At 37.4% G+C, this 8,778-nt stretch overlaps 1 protein-coding gene across 1 annotated transcript in view; it reads right to left on the bottom strand.

Annotated features, from left to right (window-relative positions):
• RABGAP1 (RAB GTPase activating protein 1) overlaps positions 1 to 8,778 on the bottom strand; it is a 174,012-nt gene that overhangs the window by 142,451 nt on the left and 22,783 nt on the right. The gene's annotated exons all lie outside the window — the stretch shown is intronic.

Raw genomic sequence — 8,778 nt, 5'->3', positions numbered from 1 at the left:
TTTTTTTTTTTTTTTTTATGCCATGCTCACCAACACTGGAAAGTCTTTTAAAATCTTGGTTAAAAATAGTATCATTTGTTTTTTAATTTTCTGAATACCACTAATGCCAATTTCTTATCTCTTAACCACTTCTGTGAACTGTCTGCACATAATACTTTATCCACAGTGTTATAAGAAAACATGGGAGGAAATGGGGGGCGGGGGTTTAAATGCTCAGTTGTTGTTCTTTAGTACCATAGCGGTGGTTCCGACTCATAGCAATCCTGCACAGGGTTTCCAAGGAGTGGCCGTTGAATTTGAATTGCTGACCTTATGGTTGAAAATGACCTTGTGGTATAGTGCGCTTTAGCCCACAGCTCCACACCAGGACTCCAAATGCTCAGCTGTTATTAAGTGCTGTCAAGTTGGTTCAGACTCCTAACGACACTATATAAGGTTTCCAAGGATCAGCTGGTGTATTTGAACAGCCGACCTTGTGTTTGGCAGTCCAGTGCTGATCCTATAACATCATACCAGGACTCCAAATGCTCAATAACAGGTACTAATTAAGCAAACAATGTTACATTTTCAGGATAAATTATTGTTGTTGTTGGGTGCCCATGGACTCATATCCAACTCATAGTGACCCTCTGTAAATCTTTATGGGAACAGAAAGCCCCATCTTTCTCTCATAGAACAGCTGGTGCATTTGAAATGCCAACCTTGTGGTTAGCAACACAGTGCTTACCCTACAGCACCACCAGCACACCTGGATGAAATATTAGGCAGTCATTAAATGACATTCAAGGAGCTCTGGTAGCATAGTGGTTACGAATCGGGCTGAGAACCGCAAGGTCAGCAGTTCGAAACTACCAGCTGTTCTGCGGGAGAAAGATGAAGCGTTCTGCTCCCATAAAGATTTACAGCCTTGAAAACCCTGTACAGGGTCGCTGAGTTGGAATCAACTCCACGGCACACAGCCACCACCAAATGACATTCAGGAATATACTACAAAATATCTAGGAAAAGGCTGTTTATGCATAGACTGTCTCTGAAAAGCTACACAAAAACTGTGGTTCCTTTTGTGGAGGATTCCTGAGGACTGTGATAGACTTACTTTCTCTGTGTATTCTTTTGTACCCTTTAAATTTTTAACCATGTGTACATATTCTCCAAAACATAAAATTTTATGTCTGTAAGCAAACAAAGAGGGAGAAAAGGAGGAGGGGAAAATGAAGCAGATGGGAAGAAAAATAGTGAAAAACAATACTTTGTTTACAGGTCAAATGTATTTTATAAACTCAAAGAACTATTAAAACTCTTTGGTTTCATCAGGTTGAAGTAAGCTCAAACAATGGTCCTGGGATTTGAGTATCTTCTTGGGACTAAAATTTCTATTCTTGTCATCAGCATTGCGAACGCCACAGCTGAGTAAATCATCACCTTTAGGAGTTTCTTCATTTACAACTTGAAAATGGGGAGATTTTGGATTCCAGCTCCCAGTAATAACATAGGATTTTCCATCTGAACTTTTGCCCATAGATTCCTAAAGAAAAAGAGTAACAACCAATGTTAATGCCAAAACGAGCAATGGCTAACCCCCATTTTGCTGCCTTTAAAAACATTGTTGAAGGAGTTGCAAAACGATAAGAAATGTTTAAGATTAGAATTTTTTTAAAGCAAAAGTGCATGTGATCACAGTTCAAATTAAAGATGTGCCAATTTATCGTCCCTGAGAAGTTATACAGAACGAATGCTTTTAAATCAAATTATACAGACATTAGGGAAATTCAATTTCTAATTCCTATGTTGAATTTGTCGGTCAAATGAATAATCACCACACAAAATTTAGTTTTACAAAGAAAGATTTTTATACAATAGCAATAATACTAATACCGCCTACCATTTGTAAAGCACATCACAGTTTGCAAAGAATTCTCTCATTAATTTTCTCCTTTGATTCTCATATCAACCCTATGCAATAAATAAACAAGAATTATTCCATCACTACAGAGTTAAGAGACTGAGGATGGACAAAGTAGGTTACTACTTATCCAAGGTCAGAATAGTAAACAGCAAATCAGAAAAAGGCATGTTTCCTTATCTTTGTATATTGCTTTATAGCTTACAAGAACATATTAATAAACATGTCTTTAAGTTAGATTCAGATGATATAAAGTGAAATGACATTTCAAGGACATAACTTTTCATTAAAAAACAATTCTTACCAAATCTAACAAGTGCATGTCACTATTTTGTACATCTTTCCCTGGGCTAAGAAGAAGACCAAAACACCTGTAAAATAAGAACTGACATTAATTTGTAGAAAAAGATAACACAAAAGACTATTTAAGTAATTTCACTTTAAGGATGCCTGGAGTTCTGGTGCGGCCTTGTGGGTTAACGCACCAGACTGCAAAGCTGTTTAAACTGCAAGGTCGGTGGTTCAAGCTCACCAGTTGCTCCTTGGAAACCTTATACAGGGTAGCTATGGGATGGAACCGACTTGACGGCACTTAACAACATTGTTCCAATGTCGTGAGCTTGAACCATCGACCTTGCATTTCAAACCAATCTTGTGGTCCGACGCATTAACCTATTAGAATTCCCAATAAATATATATTTTCATAATTATTATCCCTACTTTATACTAATTGAGATCATTGAAGTTAGCACAACAGCTAAAGATTCATAAATTTTTTCAAAGTGGATGAGGCAATCATTCCCTTATTAAACCATAAGAATTTCCTAAGGAATAAAATAATTCTCCAATACATTTTTGAATACAGTATGACTCTTCATTAGATTGATAAAAACCAAAATTGGTACTTAAACTAAACTTACTAAAAATGTTTACCTTTCAATAGCAAGTTCTTTATTTGTTGTTTGCTGCACATAGATGACAATCTTCTTATCAATTCCTTGGCGAAGTTTAAAGCACTGTCTGTCCTTATCTTTGGGAACTGCACTATAAACCAACACATTTCATTAATTTTACACAGTATTTTCTTGTCACATATACTATACGAATTTTTTAAAAGACTTCAAATCTGATTCTTTCCTATTTGTAGTTTTCAAATAATTAAAAAGAAAAATCATTATCTACCTCTTGGATGTGAAAATATTCTATAACATACTTCATTGCATTTAATCTAGTAAAGCAGTTAGAAAAGCAAGGAAAACAACTCTCATGCCTCCTAAAATATGGCTTGTGTTTTCTTTCTTTTGTTGATGTGAAAATTACGTTAGCTATCTGTAGTGGTTACGAAGGAGCTCTGGTAGCCTAGTGGTTAAGAAATGTGCTGCAAACGGCAAGGTCAGCAGTTCGAAACTACCAGCTGCTCCGCGGGAGAAAGATGAGGCTTTCTGTTCACATAAAGATTTACAACCTTGGAAACCCTGTACAGGGTCGCTATGGGTCGGAACCAACTCAACATCACTTAACAACAACAAAAAGTGATTACGAATCGGGCTGCGAATCTCAATGTCAGCAGTTCAAAAATACCAGCGGTTCTGTGGGAGAAAGATGAGGTTTTCTGCTTCCATAAAGATTTATAGCCTCGGAAACCCTGTACAGGGTCACTATGAGTCGGAACCAACTACACAGCACATAACCACAACACCTATCATAGCATCTGACACAAAGGCATTCAAAAAAAAGGGAAACAATGGTTTCTTTTATTTGGCCAATGACTTTTACAAATAAGGTAGTAACTTTCTTTCTTAAGTATGTAATAAAGATATATATACTTAATCATAGATCCTTTGCATTTCAACACAAGGTGCCTTTAAAAACTAAGAGATACAAGGAAGATATAGAAAACCTTAATTTGCTTTTTGTTATCACCCCTAAGCAGTGATAATAACCTTATTATACCTGTGTAATAATCATAAAAAAATACTGATAGTTAATGAACATTGGTTTACTAAAAACAGTTAAAACTATTCTTAAAATGACAATTTACCAAAATCATCTCCTCCTTTTTAAAACTTTTTTTGTGTGAATTACGGTTTACAAAGCAGATCAATTTTGCATTCAGCAAATCGCATACTTTGCTTCATTACAATGACTGCCAATCCCCTCCACGTACCATCAATGAAGAGTATTTACCTTTATTCACTTTAACTACTGCATTCATCTCCCACTACTTTCATCTTTGCTCAGCTAAACTCTCTCTTGTATATTGCCTGCCCTCTCACCCATGTTAATGTGACTACCCTCTAAGCCCAAGGATAGTTTTCCCTCCCCCTTCCCTGGTAACCATCACTGATGTTTCTTTCATTAAGAAAACTTTTTCTTAACTTTATACATTAAATTAGTCTTACACAATATTTATCCTTTTGTGATTGACTAATTTCACTCAACATATGTCCTGCAGGAGTCCTGGTGTGGTGCTGCGGACTAATGTGTCAGACTGTAAAAGTCGTTTGAACTGCAAGGACGGTGGTTTAAGCTTACCAGCTGCAGGGTCGCTATGGGTCGGACCCGACTCGATGGCACTTAACAACAACAACAATTGTATGGAATCATACTGGCTAATTATTACTTGCTCAACAAGTAAGTGAGGGCAAAATCAAGTGGAGAATGTCCAGTACTAAGAAAAATCACAAAAAAATCTCAGCACTAAGTGTTTAAGAACTACAAGAAAAAATTTTAAAAAGAATTAATGCAGGAAAAGGAAATTAGGAAAAAAGGGGCTGACTTAGGAGGTTTTCTGAAGACCAAAACTTGGAACAAAATTGTGGGACTATAAAATTGCTAAAAGTAATATGGTCTATCCAATAAAACTAATAAGTTTAGAAGTAAAATCCCAATAAAACCGAGTACCTCTAGGCAAAAAGACACCCTGTTCAAACACTTTTTATTGTTTTGAGCTTTGGAAACTATAATTTCATCTGCCTTTGGCTGTAAATTTCAATTGGGAAACAGTCTTAAGCTTTTTTCTGTTGATATTTTTTCCCAAAGAAATTCAAATACTAAAATTATCCTTGCCTTGGAAATAAATGCCAGACAGGTGTTCAGCCTCTTGGCTTCAATGACAAGTTGTTTCTGTAAGTTTTATTTTATGTTTGGTGTTATTGGTAATGAACTACAAGTGGGTTAAGTAATGTTAACTCTTTGTTATGCCCAATTCTATACATTGTTAAGTGCCATCAAGTCAGTTAAAACTCAGTGACCAGGTACAGCAGGGGCAGGGAACCTTTTTTCTATGAAGAGTCATCAGGATACTTATAACATCATTTGCAAGCCATACAAAATTGTCAACTTAGAAATTAACCTTCTATATTTGGTCAGACATTTAATTGACTCACCCCTTACAGGATGGCTGGAACTGCAGTTGCCTTGGCAGGGAGGGTCAGGGGACCCCTGCTGTACAGAGTTGCCAAGAAGTGGCTGGTGGACTGAACTGCCAACCTTGTTTAACCTACAGTGCCATAGCAGGACACCTGCAGAACTACAATCAAATGTCTTTTTTTCCAGAAGTTCTGCTCTAAAACATTTTATAAAGCACTCAGTAAAAGAAACTAGCACTTTGTTCCATTTATCCTCTTATTCTTTCAAAACTGGAGAACAAATATTATAGCATCTGAAACTAACAAAATATACCCAATTGATGCTAAAGTTACTGTTTTCTTAGGGAAAAGGTATGATATACAACAGGATAGATTACAACTTCCTGAAGCAAATGAAGGATACTTAAATTCTGTTTAAGCAGTCAGTAGTTACAAGGAGGTCAATATGAGTGGGTACCGACTCCATGGCACCTAACAACAAGTTACCCGTAGAACCAAAACCCAAATCCACTGTGGATTCAAACTCATAAGGACCCTGTAGCACAGAGCAGAACTGCCCCCAATAGGGGTTCCAAGGCTGTCAATCTTTATGGAAGTCCACTGCCACATCTTTCTCCTGCGGAGCGGCCTGTGGGTTCAAATCACTGCCCTTTTGGTTACCAGCTGAGCTGTTTAATTACTGAGCTTAACTGGGAAATATATTTTACATGCTATGAAGTGTTGTTTCACTCTTTGGTATAAGGGGCAAGTGAGCCCAAAAGTTGTTAAATAGGCTAGGCCTACATTTTAATATATTCACCAAAGAAACACTTCATAACCCTGAAAGGAAGTATGTTTATGTTTGTCTTTGTGTTTATGCATGTTTATGTTGCATTCTTTCCTAGTTTATTGATTCTATAAAGAACTGTCTTCTATTTCCTTAACTCCTCCTCAAGGGATGGCAAAAAGTAATAAACACACAAAGTAGTGTTGATTGTAAGGAACTGTTTACAAGCAGAAACCCAGCAAATGCTTTGGAAACTTAGGTCAGATATAGCACTCAGCTATTATCTTGTTAGTTAATTTGTGAACCTTCAATCCAATTCCAAAATTACCACCGGTGGTAACATTACAACATATAAAAGGGGGCTACTAAAAGTCTGTGGGCATATTATGTTGTATTTAAGTTTTCCATGAACTTTTTCAAGCCTCCTCATATTACTTATACCAATTAAGTTTTGTTTTTTGCGTATTTCTGTTTAAAGACAATTAATTAATCTTGCCTATTCCTGGTGTGGTGCTACAGGATAATGTGCTGGACTGCAAAGTCGGTTTGAACTGCAAGGTTGGCAATTCAAGCTCACCAGCCACTCCTAGCAAACACTATCCAGGATTGCTAGGAATCAGAACTGACTCAACGGCACTTAACAACAGTCCCAACTAGGAAAAACTCAACAACAACTGTTAAGGTTCTTCTCAAACTTTGACATTCATCAGAATCACTTGGATAGCTTGTTAAAACAGAGACTGCTAAACGCTCCTCCAGAGTTTCAGTTCAGTAAATCTGAGGTGGGGCCTGATAATCTAAACTTCTAAACACTTCCAGGGAATGGTGAAGCTGCCACTATGGAGGACCATGCTTTGAGAATCAATGTTAGATCAATAGTTCTTAACCTTGGTTATGTAACAGAATTACTAATATTACCAGGAGTTTGCTAAAATTCACAGTTGTTGTTCTTGTTATGTGCCGTGGAGTTGGTTCCGACTCATATCGACCCTGTACAGGGGTTCCAAGGCTATAAATCTTTACGGGAGCAGAAAGCCTCATCTTTCTCCCACGGAACAGCTGGTAGTTTCAAACTGCTGACCTTGCTGTTCGCAGCCCGAGTCCTAACTACTACGCTCCAAGAGCTCCTTAAAATTCACAGAGCTCCCCATTTTTCTGTCCCTCCACCTCCCACTAGTAAGATGAAATCAGAGCCTCAGAGGATATGGTCCGGGCATATGCATTTTTAAGAACCTCCATAGGAGATTCTGATGCACAGCCAAGACTGAGAAACACTGACTCAGGTTAAAATCCCAAACTAAAATGCCAACATAGTACTTCTCAGAGGGTCCACACAGACATCAAAATGATCTCTGGAATGTTTTTGAAAATGACAAGTCCTTTAAGTTCAAACCCAAAACACCTCCTTGAATAGGTCCCAAGAAAATACATTTTAAACAAGCATCTCATGTGATTTTTACAAGGAAAACGTTTGAGAACTACTGAGTTGGAACGACACAGTTAATTTATGTTCTTACCTGAGTGGTTCATCATGATAAAAGGATTTGTTGGCAATGGCCTTTTAAAAAACTTTTTATTGTGAATTGAGTATAGTTTTACAGAGATCACCAGTTTTAAACTCAGCAAATCACATACTTTGCTTCATTACACTAACTGCAATCCCTTTCATGTACCAACAGTTAACACTGCTTACCTCATCACTTTAAACACTGAATTCCTCCATGTCTCCCATTACCTTCATCTTTGCTCAGCTAACCTCCATGTTAACATGTCTTACCTTCTAGCCCATGAATACTATTTACTACCATATATTCCCATAATATTTCCCACATAACCATTTTTACATTGGTCTCACACAATGTTTGTCCTTTTATGATTGACTAATTTCACTCAGAATAATGTCCTCCAGGTTCATCCATGTTATGACGTGTTTCAGATTAGTTATTCTTCAACACTGCATAGTATTCTATTTTGTGTATGTACCAAAATTTAACCATTCTTCTGTTGATAGGCATTTAGGCTGTCTCTTTTTCACGTGTCTCTTATACACAGCATATTGAAGGATCCTGTTTTCTTATTCATTCGGCTGTTTCTTGACTGGTGCATTTAATCCATTTATATTTAGCGTAATTATTTATAGTGTGGCAATGCAGGTTAATGCGATGGACTGCAAAGTTGGCAGTTCAAGCTTACCAGCTGCTCCTCAGAAGCCTTATACAGGGCTACTATGGGTTGGAACTGACTTGATGGCATTTGACAATAACAATGAACTGACTGCTCTCATTTTGCTGAATGTTGTTTTGTGGTGCTGTGGATTTCTTTGTTCCATGTAATTTTCTGCGCTGATTTAATTTTATTTTGGGCTTTTATTTCCATTCTCTTCATTTTTGTTGTGTTTATGATTACTAAGCCTTTCTGGTTTTCCTTTTTATTTTGATGTTGTTTCAGGAGCGGCTGGTGAGCTTGAACCCCTGACTATGCCGTTCAAACCAACTTTGCAGTCCAGTGCGTTAACCACAGCGCCACACCAGGACTTATTTTGATTTGCAGGTGTATAAATTTTCTTTGAGGTTACCCTCTAATTTATTATTTATTTCCCTATTTAAAAGTCTGTTTTATATCCAGCCTAATTCGACCCTATAGCGAGCAGACAGCCACTTCTCCATCTTTGGAGCGAACATGCCTGAGGGAGCCAGCATTCACCGAAGACCCACCTGAAAGAGGGATGTCATCTGCAT

Source organism: Chrysochloris asiatica, unplaced genomic scaffold (genome assembly GCF_000296735.1).
Source record: "Chrysochloris asiatica unplaced genomic scaffold, ChrAsi1.0 scaffold00014, whole genome shotgun sequence".
In the NCBI taxonomy this organism is placed as follows: Eukaryota; Metazoa; Chordata; class Mammalia; order Afrosoricida; family Chrysochloridae; genus Chrysochloris; species Chrysochloris asiatica.
This window is presented reverse-complemented; position numbering and strand designations above follow the sequence as displayed.